Source organism: Xenopus tropicalis, chromosome 5 (assembly GCF_000004195.4).
Source record: "Xenopus tropicalis strain Nigerian chromosome 5, UCB_Xtro_10.0, whole genome shotgun sequence".
Classification (NCBI taxonomy): domain Eukaryota; kingdom Metazoa; phylum Chordata; class Amphibia; order Anura; family Pipidae; genus Xenopus; species Xenopus tropicalis.
In genome coordinates, this window is record NC_030681.2 from 146704199 (window position 1) to 146716924 (window position 12726).

The 12726-nt window shown below is 43.3% G+C and overlaps 1 protein-coding gene across 3 annotated transcripts in view; it reads left to right on the forward strand.

The window, feature by feature from the left end:
• Window positions 1-12726, forward strand: part of adgrf1 (adhesion G protein-coupled receptor F1) — a 182356-nt gene that overhangs the window by 108453 nt on the left and 61177 nt on the right. Inside the window, exon 1 of one of the 3 annotated variants that reach the window (XM_031901486.1) lies at window positions 8346-8632. The gene's annotated coding sequence lies outside the window, so the exon portion shown is untranslated. 3 annotated transcript variants of the gene reach the window in all.

The window sequence follows — 12726 nt, forward strand, 5'->3', positions numbered from 1 at the left end:
GTTGACAAAAGCTTTGAGGTTCCTCTCTGCTTTGCTCTCCAGGTTCATAAAGGTTCATCTGTGTGCACAGGTTACAGAGCAGCTCCAGATTATTGTTTGTTTTTTTAGAGACGTTTATTCTCCCCATAAACACAATACTAACCGGCTCTCTGGTGACTGTAAGAGCCAATAAAAAGAGACAATACCAGTTCTGCACGGAGCACCGTGCAATTGTAAAGCGTTTAGTGGGCACTTTTTGCTTTTTACTGCAGTGGGAGAGAGTGATTCTTCTCTAAGACAGTACGGCCTCCTTGGTGTATAATCTCATTTAGAGGGGCAATTAACCTTTATGATGACCTTCATGAATGAATGTTTTCAAATAAACCATCTGAAAGATTTATTTTCCTTTTCTCTCTTGATATATAATGCTATGTGCTTGCCAGTAACCAAAAGAGAAACTCCCTGGCCTATTCTTTATGGGGCAAGCTCAGTCAGCCTGAGGGCTCGGCTTACAGATATTGTCCAAGTGGCCCTGCTTGTGTATAGATACCTTCAGGCCAACAACAACATTATCTGAACTGCTGGAACTTTTTGCAGTTATTTGATCCAGGGACTGGTCCGATTGCCATCTTGGAGTCAGGAAGGAATTTTTTCCCCTCTGTAGCAAATTAGAGAGGCTTCAGATGGGGTTTTTGCCTTCCTCTGGATCAACTAGCAGTTACGCAGGTTATATATAGGCATTATGGTTGAACGTGATGGAGATACGTCTTTTTTCAACCTAACTTACTATGTTACTATTGCTCCTCTTCACTTGCTGATCAGCCCAAGCACCATAGCACTTAGTGACAAACTATCACTGCATTATTGAGGATTGCTCAGTAGAGCTTACAAATCTAATAGAAGAACAGGTTTGACACAAGGTGTGGGAATGGACAAGAATAGGAAGCAGCGAAGTGAGACATGTGGCAATGAATGAGCTATGGAAGCTATGTTAGGCTAGATAGGGAGATGCCTCCATAAGGGTGAAGACACACAGAGCTACTAGTAGCGGCTACTTGTCGTGGCTACAAAAATAGACAATACTGATCATTTACTGATAACTTTCTCTACATGTGTTTTAGCAGAGGCAATTCTCAGTATTGTCTATGGCAGGGGATTTTCTAGCGTTTAGTAGCCGTGACAAGTAGCTGCTACTAGTAGCTCAGTGTGTCTTCACCCTAAAGAAATGTGTTTATGAAATTGGAAGGAAATTCCAGAAAGGGAATGGAGCCTTTGCAAAGTCTTAAATGCGAGTGTGTGAAGAGGAAATGAGTGAGGAGCAAAGGAGCAGGTCAATAGAATAAAGTAATAAGTGATTTATTGAGTACTTGAAGATAAATTCAGGGAAGTAGAGTAAAGTAGAAATGTGAACTTTATCCAAATTGTCAGAATGTCAGGATTATTGCGTTGAATTTTATCTTAAAAAGGTAGCAGAAGCCAGTAGAGACACTAGCAGAGTGAGCAGAGTTGCATGGCCGGGGGGACACTGCTGAGATGTATGAGACTAACAGCAGCATTTATTGAGGCGTGGAGAGGTGAGGGCCAATAAACAGAGTGTCACAGTAATCAATGCATGATATGAGAGTGAATCAGAATTCTGGTAGAATCTTGGGGCATTTAGTTACTGATTGGATATGAGGAGTACAGGACAGAGCAGAATAAAGGATAAGCCCAAGGCACCTGGGGAGACAAACAGAACAGAAAATGGGTAGATTGAGTCAACCTTGTCTCAGCCACAGCAGATGTATTTGCTCATATGGTATTTCATTGGCTATAGACTTACAAAAGAAAAGGGATTGATCAATAAACATTCCTAGGCCCCATTTCACTAGTATTTCTAGCATTTTTGTGTATATCCTTGGCTCTCTGCCTTCATCTTGGCTACCTGAGTGCTGGTAGAACCTCACTGGTTGTCTCACTCACTGGTTGTCTCAATCACTGGTTGGGTGACTTGGCTGCTGATGTGTATAGGGTTCCCGTGTGGCATCACTGCAAGAGAGGAATTGTACTTTGCCCAGACCCATCCCTATTGGTACCCATGTTTCTCACAAGTCCTTATCATTCTGCCTGATCACTTTACATAAACATTATAACATTGTGCTGCCAACGGAATTCTTACCAGAGACACTGACCAGGCCCTGGGAAGATAATGAAGCTTGCAGTGTTTATTTGGCTGCGGGCCACACTATCGCACAAGGGATGCTCCGCAAGTGACTCATTACAGCCAGTTACAAACTAGAACATTTACCTACAAGATCCAACGCAACACACTCAGCAGCTGTTGGCATTATCATGTGGCCAATGGGGAATGAGGAGCTAAGTAAATCTTACTCTGTTGCCCAGAACACTGGCCATTTTACCTTGGATGCACAGGTTACGCAGAGCAGAAGTTGTAGGTATTATGTACTTATTGCAGAAAGCTACTATCTTAATACCAAATCACCTGATAGACAGCAGACAACACTAAGCAGACACTAGGCAGACAACACTAGCCACACAAGCAATGCTGGCCAATGCAGTAAACATAATTGCAGGGTTCCTGGGGGGCGTTGTCTAGGTTAAAGCACTATTTACTTAACTTTTACCCATGTCAGTCATAGGTTTACTAAGAAGCCTGCAAAGCACAACATGGCACAGCTGTGTGGATTCTATATGCACTCTGCATCATGTTTTCAATAAGCCTCATACTGTCAAGGCCACTACTATTGACTTAAAGGAGCAATACATACTTTGCAACATACATTTCGCCTTCAGCTGCTTGTTCATTACTCACCCATAATCATGGTCCCTTCCTAAACACTATTATCCCACTGCTACTATAGGTACCTACTATACCTACTATATCCCAGTCCCTTCCCAGAGGCTATTATCCCCCCACTGCTACTATAGGCACCATCTCTCCCTACTATACCTGCTATCCCACAGCCCCAGTCCCTTCCCAGAGGCTATTATCCCCCCACTGCTACTATAGGCACCATCTCTCCCTACTATACCTGCTATCCCACAGCCCCAGTCCCTTCCCAGGGGCTATTATCCCCCCACTGCTACTATAGGCACCATCTCTCCCTACTATACCTGCTATCCCACAGCCACAGTCCCTTCCCAGAGGCTATTATCCCCCCACTGCTACTATAGGCACCATCTCTCCCTACTATACCTGCTATCCCACAGCCCCAGTCCCTTCCCAGAGGCTATTATCCCCCAACTGCTACTATAGGCACCATCTCTCCCTACTATACCTGCTATCCCACAGCCCCAGTCCCTTCCCAGAGGCTATTATCCCCCCACTGCTACTATAGGCACCATCTCTCCCTACTATACCTGCTATCCCACAGCCCCAGTCCCTTCCCAGAGGCTATTATCCCCCCACTGCTACTATAGGCACCATCTCTCCCTACTATACCTGCTATCCCACAGCCCCAGTCCCTTCCCAGAGGCTATTATCCCCCCACTGCTACTATAGGCACCATCTCTCCCTACTATACCTGCTATCCCACAGCCCCAGTCCCTTCCCAGAGGCTATTATCCCCCCACTGCTACTATAGGCACCATCTCTCCCTACTATACCTGCTATCCCACAGCCCCAGTCCCTTCCCAGAGGCTATTATCCCACTGCTACTATAGGCACCATCTCTCCCTACTATACCTGCTATCCCACAGCCCCAGTCCCTTCCCAGAGGCTATTATCCCACTGCTACTATAGGCACCATCTCTCCCTACTATACCTGCTATCCCACAGCCCCAGTCCCTTCCCAGAGGCTATTATCCCACTGCTACTATAGGCACCATCTCTCCCTACTATACCTGCTATCCCACAGCCCCAGTCCCTTCCCAGGGGCTATTTTCCCACTGCTACTATAGGCACCATCTCTCCCTACTATACCTGCTATCCCACAGCCCCAGTCCCTTCCCAGAGACTATTATCCCCCCACTGCTACTATAGGCACCATCTCTCCCTACTATACCTGCTATCCCACAGCCCCAGTCCCTTCCCAGAGGCTATTATCCCCCCACTGCTACTATAGGCACCATCTCTCCCTACTATACCTGCTATCCCACAGCCCCAGTCCCTTCCCAGAGACTATTATCCCCCCACTGCTACTATAGGCACCATCTCTCCCTACTATACCTGCTATCCCACAGCCCCAGTCCCTTCCCAGAGGCTATTATCCCACTGCTACTATAGGCACCATCTCTCCCTACTATACCTGCTATCCCACAGCCCCAGTCCCTTCCCAGAGGCTATTATCCCCCACTGCTACTATAGGCACCATCTCTCCCTACTATACCTGCTATCCCACAGCCCCAGTCCCTTCCCAGAGGCTATTATCCCCCCACTGCTACTATAGGCACCATCTCTTCCTACTATACCTGCTATCCCACAGCCCCAGTCCCTTCCCAGAGGCTATTATCCCCCCACTGCTACTATAGGCACCATCTCTCCCTACTATACCTGCTATCCCACAGCCCCAGTCCCTTCCCAGAGGCTATTATCCCCCCACTGCTACTATAGGCACCATCTCTCCCTACTATACCTGCTATCCCACAGCCCCAGTCCCTTCCCAGAGACTATTATCCCCCCACTGCTACTATAGGCACCATCTCTCCCTACTATACCTGCTATCCCACAGCCCCAGTCCCTTCCCAGAGGCTATTATCCCCCCACTGCTACTATAGGCACCATCTCTCCCTACTATACCTGCTATCCCACAGCCCCAGTCCCTTCCCAGAGGCTATTATCCCCCCACTGCTACTATAGGCACCATCTCTCCCTACTATACCTGCTATCCCACAGCCCCAGTCCCTTCCCAGAGGCTATTATCCCCCCACTGCTACTATAGGCACCATCTCTCCCTACTATACCTGCTATCCCACAGCCCCAGTCCCTTCCCAGAGGTTATTATCCCCCCACTGCTACTATAGGCACCATCTCTCCCTACTATACCTGCTATCCCACAGCCCCAGTCCCTTCCCAGAGGCTATTATCCCACTGCTACTATAGGCACCATCTCTCCCTACTATACCTGCTATCCCACAGCCCCAGTCCCTTCCCAGAGGCTATTATCCCCTTTGCTACTTGAGGTGCTCCTGCTCTCTTTGCATTTTGAAGACTTAAATGCCAGGTGATTTTAATTTCCCATCTGTAATTTTCCTACTGTGCCTGGGGCCCAGAATAGTCTTCCAGGTCTTTACCCTCTAAAGTAAGTTGTCAGCAGGGTAAAGAAGCATTGTTATCCCTATTACAGAAACAGTAAGTAAGTAAGTATATAGAGTGTCAGAAAGTGAAGTGGGAGTGGCGCAAATACATTTCTTACCATAAATTTCAAGAACTGACAGTAAAACACCTTGCAACTACAGTTGGTATATTTACACTGATACCTCTTTGTTTCATATTGTGAGCAAGAAATATTTCAGGAATGATCCTATAAATCCATTTACCTGACTATAAAGGTGTGCTTTTTATGGGAAATGTACAGTATAAACAGCTTCAACAGGAATAATAGCAGGTGAGGTAATACATCTCTGCTCTTTTACTACATGGTTTTAGTTGTTATGTTTAACGATAATATTTATTAACAGTATTTAAACTCCAGACTGTGTTTGAATGAGAGAATGAAGGGCAAACAAGAGGACAGTATTGGTGTCGAGGCTGCTAAAAAAACATGTCTTTAAGGCTTTTAAGCTACTGGGGACTGCTGAAAGTTTTATCAGGTACAAGGAAGTGAACAAAGCAGCAATAAAGCTATCTGCAAGATCAGACAAGCTATAATTAAACTTAAAAAGCAATGAAGGAAATCCTTCCTTATTAATAAATCAAATTCTAGTCATGTAAATACTGATGTATGGGTCACTCAGAAGGGACTTGCCAAGCATGCTGGGTAATGCACGGAGCTTGTCAGGGAAATTAGGGGAGCTGCAGGCTATTGCATGTTCTGGAAATGATCATATAATTGGTATCACTGAGACCTGGTGGGATGAAACATGCGACTGGGCCGTGAATTTAGAAAGGAATCGCAAAGCAAAACCTTTATGGCTGAATAAAAGTGTTAGTGTCCAGGTTGGTAAGAAAAAACGTGCTATTAGGGCATTCAAGTTAGCTGGGACAGCGGGGACTTTCATCAGGTACAAGGAAGCAAATAAAGCAGCAAAAAAGCTATCAGGCAAGCTAAAATAGAGATGGAAAGGGATATTGCAGCTAGGAGTAAAAGGAATCCAAAAATTTTTTTTAATTATGTGAATAGTAAAAAAAATGAAGCAAGAAGGGGTGGGAACTTTATTATCACGGGGGGGTACGTTGGTTGATGAGAACGGGGAAAAAGCTGAAATTTTGAACTCAGACTCCCACCTCTCTCCCCGGCAATCAATTTTAAACTCTGCTGCCAGGATCCTCCTGCTCTCTCCTAAGAGGGAACCTGCTCAGCCTCAAATAAGCTCTCTAGCATGGCTGCCTTTTAAGCAAAGGAGCTTACAGAATCCTCCTGCTGACATTCAAAGCCCTTCCCTCCTCTGCTCCTCACTACATTCCCTTACTGGTCTCCCTGCTCCTTACTACATTCCTTCACTGGTCTCCCTGCTCCTCACTACATTCCCTCACTGGTCTCCCTGCTCCTCACTACATTCCCTTACTGGTCTCCCTGCTCCTCACTACATTCTCTCACTGGTCTCCCTGCTCCTCACTACATTCCCTCACTGGTCTCCCTGCTCCTCACTACATTCCCTCACTGGTCTCCCTGCTCCTCACTACATTCCCTCACTGGTCTCCCTGCTCCTCACTACATTCCCTCACTGGTCTCCCTGCTCCTCACTACATTCCCTTACTGGTCTCCCTGCTCCTTACTACATTCCCTCACTGGTCTCCCTGCTCCTCACTACATTTCCTCACTGTTCTCCCTGCTTCTCACTACATTCCCTCACTGGTCTCCCTGCTCCTCACTACATTTGCCCCTTTATAGGTCCCTGGTAAGGCCTCACCCTGAGTATGGGGGGCAGTTTTGGGCTCCAGTCCTTAAGAAGGATATTAATGAGCTGGAGAGAGTGCAGAGACTGCAACTAAACTGGTAAAGGGGATGGAAGGGTTAAACTATGAGGTGAGACTGTCAGGGTTGGGGTTGTTTTCTCTGGAAAAGAGGCGCTTGCGAGGGGACATGATTACTCTGTACAAGTACATTAGAGGGGATTATGGGCAGTTGGGGGATGTTCTTTTTTCCCATAAAAAGGATCAACGCACCAGAGGCCCCGCCTTTAGTTTAGAGGAACGGAGCTTCCATTTGAAGCAGCATAGGGGGTTCCTCAGGTCATGATTGTAATTCTAAGCAACTTTCTGCATAATAATTATTCATTTTCAGTGCCTTTATAAGTTATTAGTACAGGTATCGGACCCCTTAATCGGAAACCCATTATCCAGAAAGTTCCAAATTATGGAAAGCCCATCTCCCATAGACTACATTTTAATCAAATAATTCACATTTTTAAAAATGATTCCCTTTTCTCTGTAATAATAAAACAGTACCTGTACTTGATCCCAACTAAGATATAATTACCCCTTATTGGGGGCAGAACAGCCCTATTGGGTTTATTTCATGGTTAAATGATTCCCTTTTCTCTGTAATAATAAAACAGTACCTGTACTTGATCCCAACTAAGATATAATTACCCCTTATTGGGGGCAGAACAGCCCTATTGGGTTTATTTAATGGTTAAATGATTCCCTTTTCCCTGTAATAATAAAACAGTACCTGTACTTGATCCCAACTAAGATATAATTAATCCTAATTGGAGGCAAAACAATCCTATTGGGTTTAATTACTGTTTAAATAATGTTTTTAGCAGACTTTAGGTAGGAGATCCGAATTACAGAAAGACCCCTTATCTGGAAAACCCCAGGTACTTGAGCATTCTGGATAATGGGTTCCATACCTGTAAATGTAATTGCTACTGAAAATAGTGTCCATCCCCGAGTCATTTTTTCTTTAACCACATCTGTTGGCTTTCTTTTTCTTTCTTTCTTTCTTTCTTTCTTTCTTTCTTTCTTTCTTTCTTTCTTTCTTTCTTTCTTTCTTTCTTTCTTTCTTTTTCTTTCTTTTCTTTTTCTTTCTTTCCCTCTTTTTTTTCCTTCCAAGCCGTCATTCACAGCAGAGCAAATGGCACAATACCTCAGGTAGCAGGACCAGAATTTCAAGGTGTCTGTCTCAGTGCGTTCCTATACCTTTTGTTGTACGAAAGCCCTAAACAAGTTCTGCGACTTTAGTCCGTGCCGGTATCTGCAGCTCAGAGCAAGTGGCTAAAGACACATTCCACGGCTCGTGATGTCATCAGGAAGTAATTTCAGTGAAATGTGAATAGTGGGTTTCTATTTTCTACTCTGCTCAGCCAAGTCCTCAGCTCTGAAATCCTCGGCGGAGGCTCATAGAGAAGCCAGACAGTATCCTGACACCTGCACTGCCAGTTCTGTCTCTACTTGCCCTGCTAATGGGATTGCTGGGGCACCATGCACATTATAGCTAATCAGCGGCCAGACCTGGGGAAGGGCCAACGCTTTGTCTGCAGATAAGCAGCTTTTGGATTTTATCGTCTCCGACCGACAGGTGGAATTTTTCATTTCCAGAGCGGCAAGGTAATGCACATCCCCAGTCCCCTAGCATTACTGCAGTACGGTGCTGTATTACAGCTGGCATGGCCAATGGAGTATAGTCTGGCATGGCCAATGGAGTATAGTCTAGCATGGCCAATGGAGTATAGTCTGGCATGGCCAATGGAGTATAGTCTGGCATGGCCAATGGAGTATAGTCTGGCATGGCCAATGGAGTATAGTCTAGCATGGCCAATGGAGTATAGTCTGGCATGGCCAATGGAGTATAGTCTGGCATGGCCAATACAGTATAGTCTGGCATGGCCAATGGAGTATATCAATCTGTTGGACTGAGATTTTTGCTATGTGTTGAACATACATGGAGCCATCATGGTTAGCATTATAGCCTGACAGCACCAAGTCGCACACTTACCAGAGCACTTTGTATTCTTCTCTTTGTGTGTTCATTCTCACACTCCAAAAGTTTACTGGTAGGTAATTTGCTCCTGACTAAAGTGACCCTAGATATTAGATTGTAAGCTCTTTTGCAGCATTATAGCCTGACAGCACCAAGTCACATGCTTACCAAAACACTTTGTATTCTTCTCATTGTGTGTTTCTTCTCACACTCCAAAAGTTTACTGGTAGGTTATTTGCTTCTGACTAAAGTGACCCTAGAAATGAGATTGTAAGTTCTTTTGCAGCATTATAGCCTGACAGCACCAAGTTCCAAATTCAACCTATGAAAAAAATCTCTTATCTAGAAATCCACCAAGCACCATAACAGCTCCCAATACCTAGACTGGGATATACTGGGAACCCAAGTGGGGGTCATTGGCGAAAAGTAAGGGTGATGCTCATTTCTTGGCCATCAAATGATGATGTATAAATATGACGTCTTTGCTAAGTTCAATGGAAACAGTTGGGAAGTTCTTTTCTTGACGGGGTAGTGATTTCTTTACATAATTAAGGATAACAATCCTTCTGTTGGATGAGATCAGAACACATAGTTTTGCATAGCAGTTCCTGAACTTGCTGGGGAAGTCCCATATATTTCTAATGTACTTTCTCGAGGTGACACATATGTTCCTACTGAGGTTGCACTGGGACATGCCAAGAGCTATAGCACATAAATAGTAACATAGACAGGGGCAGATAGAGTGCAAACAGATACAGAGTGCAAATGTCACTGTATGAAAATGTTGGAAATATCTGTAGCTCACATCCCAGTCAGTACAATGGGAAGCACCATAAGTAATCCGTGGGCTACTGACAGCTCTTTGCCTTGGAGTCAGTTGGAAGCCATCCAAGACATTGCCGGCATTCTGTTATTGCTGATACGTAGGTGGGATATAGTTAGAGCCCTCTGTGCACAATTGTAAATATCTCTTAAAAGTAAATCTGGTGAGCAAAGTTATTTAGAAAACATGTGACAATTTAACTGTTGGTACAGGTATGGGACCTGTTATCCAGAATGCTTGGGACCTGGGGTTTTCCAGATAAGGGGTCTTTCCGTAATTTGGATCTCTCTTAAGTCGACTAATAAATCATTTCAATATTGAATAAACCCAATAGGGCTGTTCTGCCCCAATAAGGGGTAATTATATCTTAGTTGGGATCAAGTACAGGTACTGTTTTATTATTACAAAGAAACCATTAAATAAACCCAATAGGGCTGTTCTGCCCCCAATAAGGGGTAATTATATCTTAGTTGGGATCAAGTACAGGTACTGTTTTATTATTACAGAGAAAAGGGAATCATTTAACCATGAAATAAACCCAATAGGGCTGTTCTGCCCCAATAAGGGGTAATTATATCTTAGTTGGGATCAAGTACAGGTACTGTTTTATTATTACAGAGAAAAGGGAATCATTTAACCATTAAATAAACCCAATAGGGCTGTTCTGCCCCCAATAAAGATTAATTATATCTTAGTTGGGATCAAGTACAGGTACGATAAAACATTCTGCTACTGTGGCTGATCAGTCCCCTGATAATAAGTTATTTGGCCAGGTTAGTGCAATTTATCTATCAATCTGAGTGACGAAAGTGTAAGATATAAAACTAATCAGTCCAAAAATTGATTGTAGGCTCATATCTTATAGGACTGCCTAGGCATGGCCACGGTTAGCAATATGTGGTACAGTCTTAAGCCTGTGGGGGAGATACAGCTTGTGTTGTGGAATGGAAGAAAATATGGAAGAGAAATATATGTATTAATTGTTAATGCCTATAAGAGGGGCCTGGATGAGTTCTTGAACAAGCAGAGTATCCAAGGCTATTGTGATACTAATACCTACAGTTAGTATTAGTGGTTGTATATATAGTTTATGTATGTGAGTGTATAGATTGGTAAGTATAGGGTGTGTGTGCTGGGTTTACTTGGAAGGGTTGAACTTGATGGTCTTTTTTCAACCCTATGTAACTATGTAACTAATGATATATGCAAACTTTTAATTCTCAAGTGGATTTTATGGGGACCAAATTCCAACCAAACATTCCCAGTAAATGTATGATACCTTAATAAATATAAGTATCCAGGAAGTTTGAACTAACTAATTTAGTGTTAGTCATCTGATAAATATCAATGAATTGGCATAATGTTTCTCTACCATTGCTTTATCCTGGAGATACGAGTGCTCCTTCAGACATAAGGGCCAGATTCACATCAATGAGAAAACATTATTTTACGATTTATCACGTGAACTTAGATGATTATTATTATTTACATTTATTTATAAAGCGCCAACATATTCCGCAGCGCTGTACAATAAGTGGGTTTCATACATTGGACAAACAGAGTAACATATAAAGCAATCAATAACCGATACAAGAGGGGAAGAGAGCCCTGCCCAAAAGAGCTTACAATCTACAAGGAGACATACAGAGTAACATATAAAGCAATCAATAACCGATACAAGAGGGGAAGAGAGCCCTGCCCAAAAGAGCTTACAATCTACAAGGAGACATACAGAGTAACATATAAAGCAATCAATAACCGATACAAGAGGGGAAGAGAGCCCTGCCCAAAAGAGCTTACAATCTACAAGGAGACATACAGAGTAACATATAAAGCAATCAATAACCGATACAAGAGGGGAAGAGAGCCCTGCCCAAAAGAGCTTACAATCTACAAGGAGACATACAGAGTAACATATAAAGCAATCAATAACCGATACAAGAGGGAAGAGGGCCCTGCCCAAAAGAGCTTACAATCTACAAGGAGACATACAGAGTAACATATAAAGCAATCAATAACCGATACAAGAGGGGAAGAGAGCCCTGCCCAAAAGTGCTTACAATCTACAAGGAGACATACAGAGTAACATATAAAGCAATCAATAACCGATACAAGAGGGAAGAGGGCCCTGCCCAAAAGAGCTTACAATCTACAAGGAGACATACAGAGTAACATATAAAGCAATCAATAACCGATACAAGAGGGGAAGAGAGCCCTGCCCAAAAGTGCTTACAATCTACAAGGAGACATACAGAGTAACATATAAAGCAACCAATAACCGATACAAGAGGGGAAGAGAGCCCTGCCCAAAAGAGCTTACAATCTACAAGATGAAATTCAATTTGAAGAGAAAAAACTTTTTTCCTAATTCATTTTCAGTTTTTTCTCCCCATAGATTTCAATAGCATTTCTGTGTAATAAACGGTGAGATACGTTGTTCTCATTGAATTGGTTCCGGCTCTATGGCCCAGTATGTGGAGATAGGGTCCTGGTTTTACAAAGAATGCCATGATCTAACCAAATATTGGAAGAAATGACTTTATTTTTGGTAAAAATTGCAAAAGCTTTTTTGTATAGACTTAGCAACATAGCTGTGGCAAACCCAGTTTGGCAGAATAAGCTTTTGTAGAATTAAACAAATATGATGAATAATGGGGATTTGGTTCAGATATTGTTTGTGTATTTGTTATTATTTAGGGAGTGTGTATATAGTTAGACACAGGCAGAGGGAGCTACGTAGGATAGATCAATAGATACTGCCCTTGTACAATGCTCTATATGCAATAGGGTAATATTATTGTGTTGGCTGCAAAGCTTATTACACATAGGGCCAGATTCAATTTGATGAGAAAAACGTATCCCCTTTTACAGTTCTAGAGTTTCCCATAGAGCCAGGTG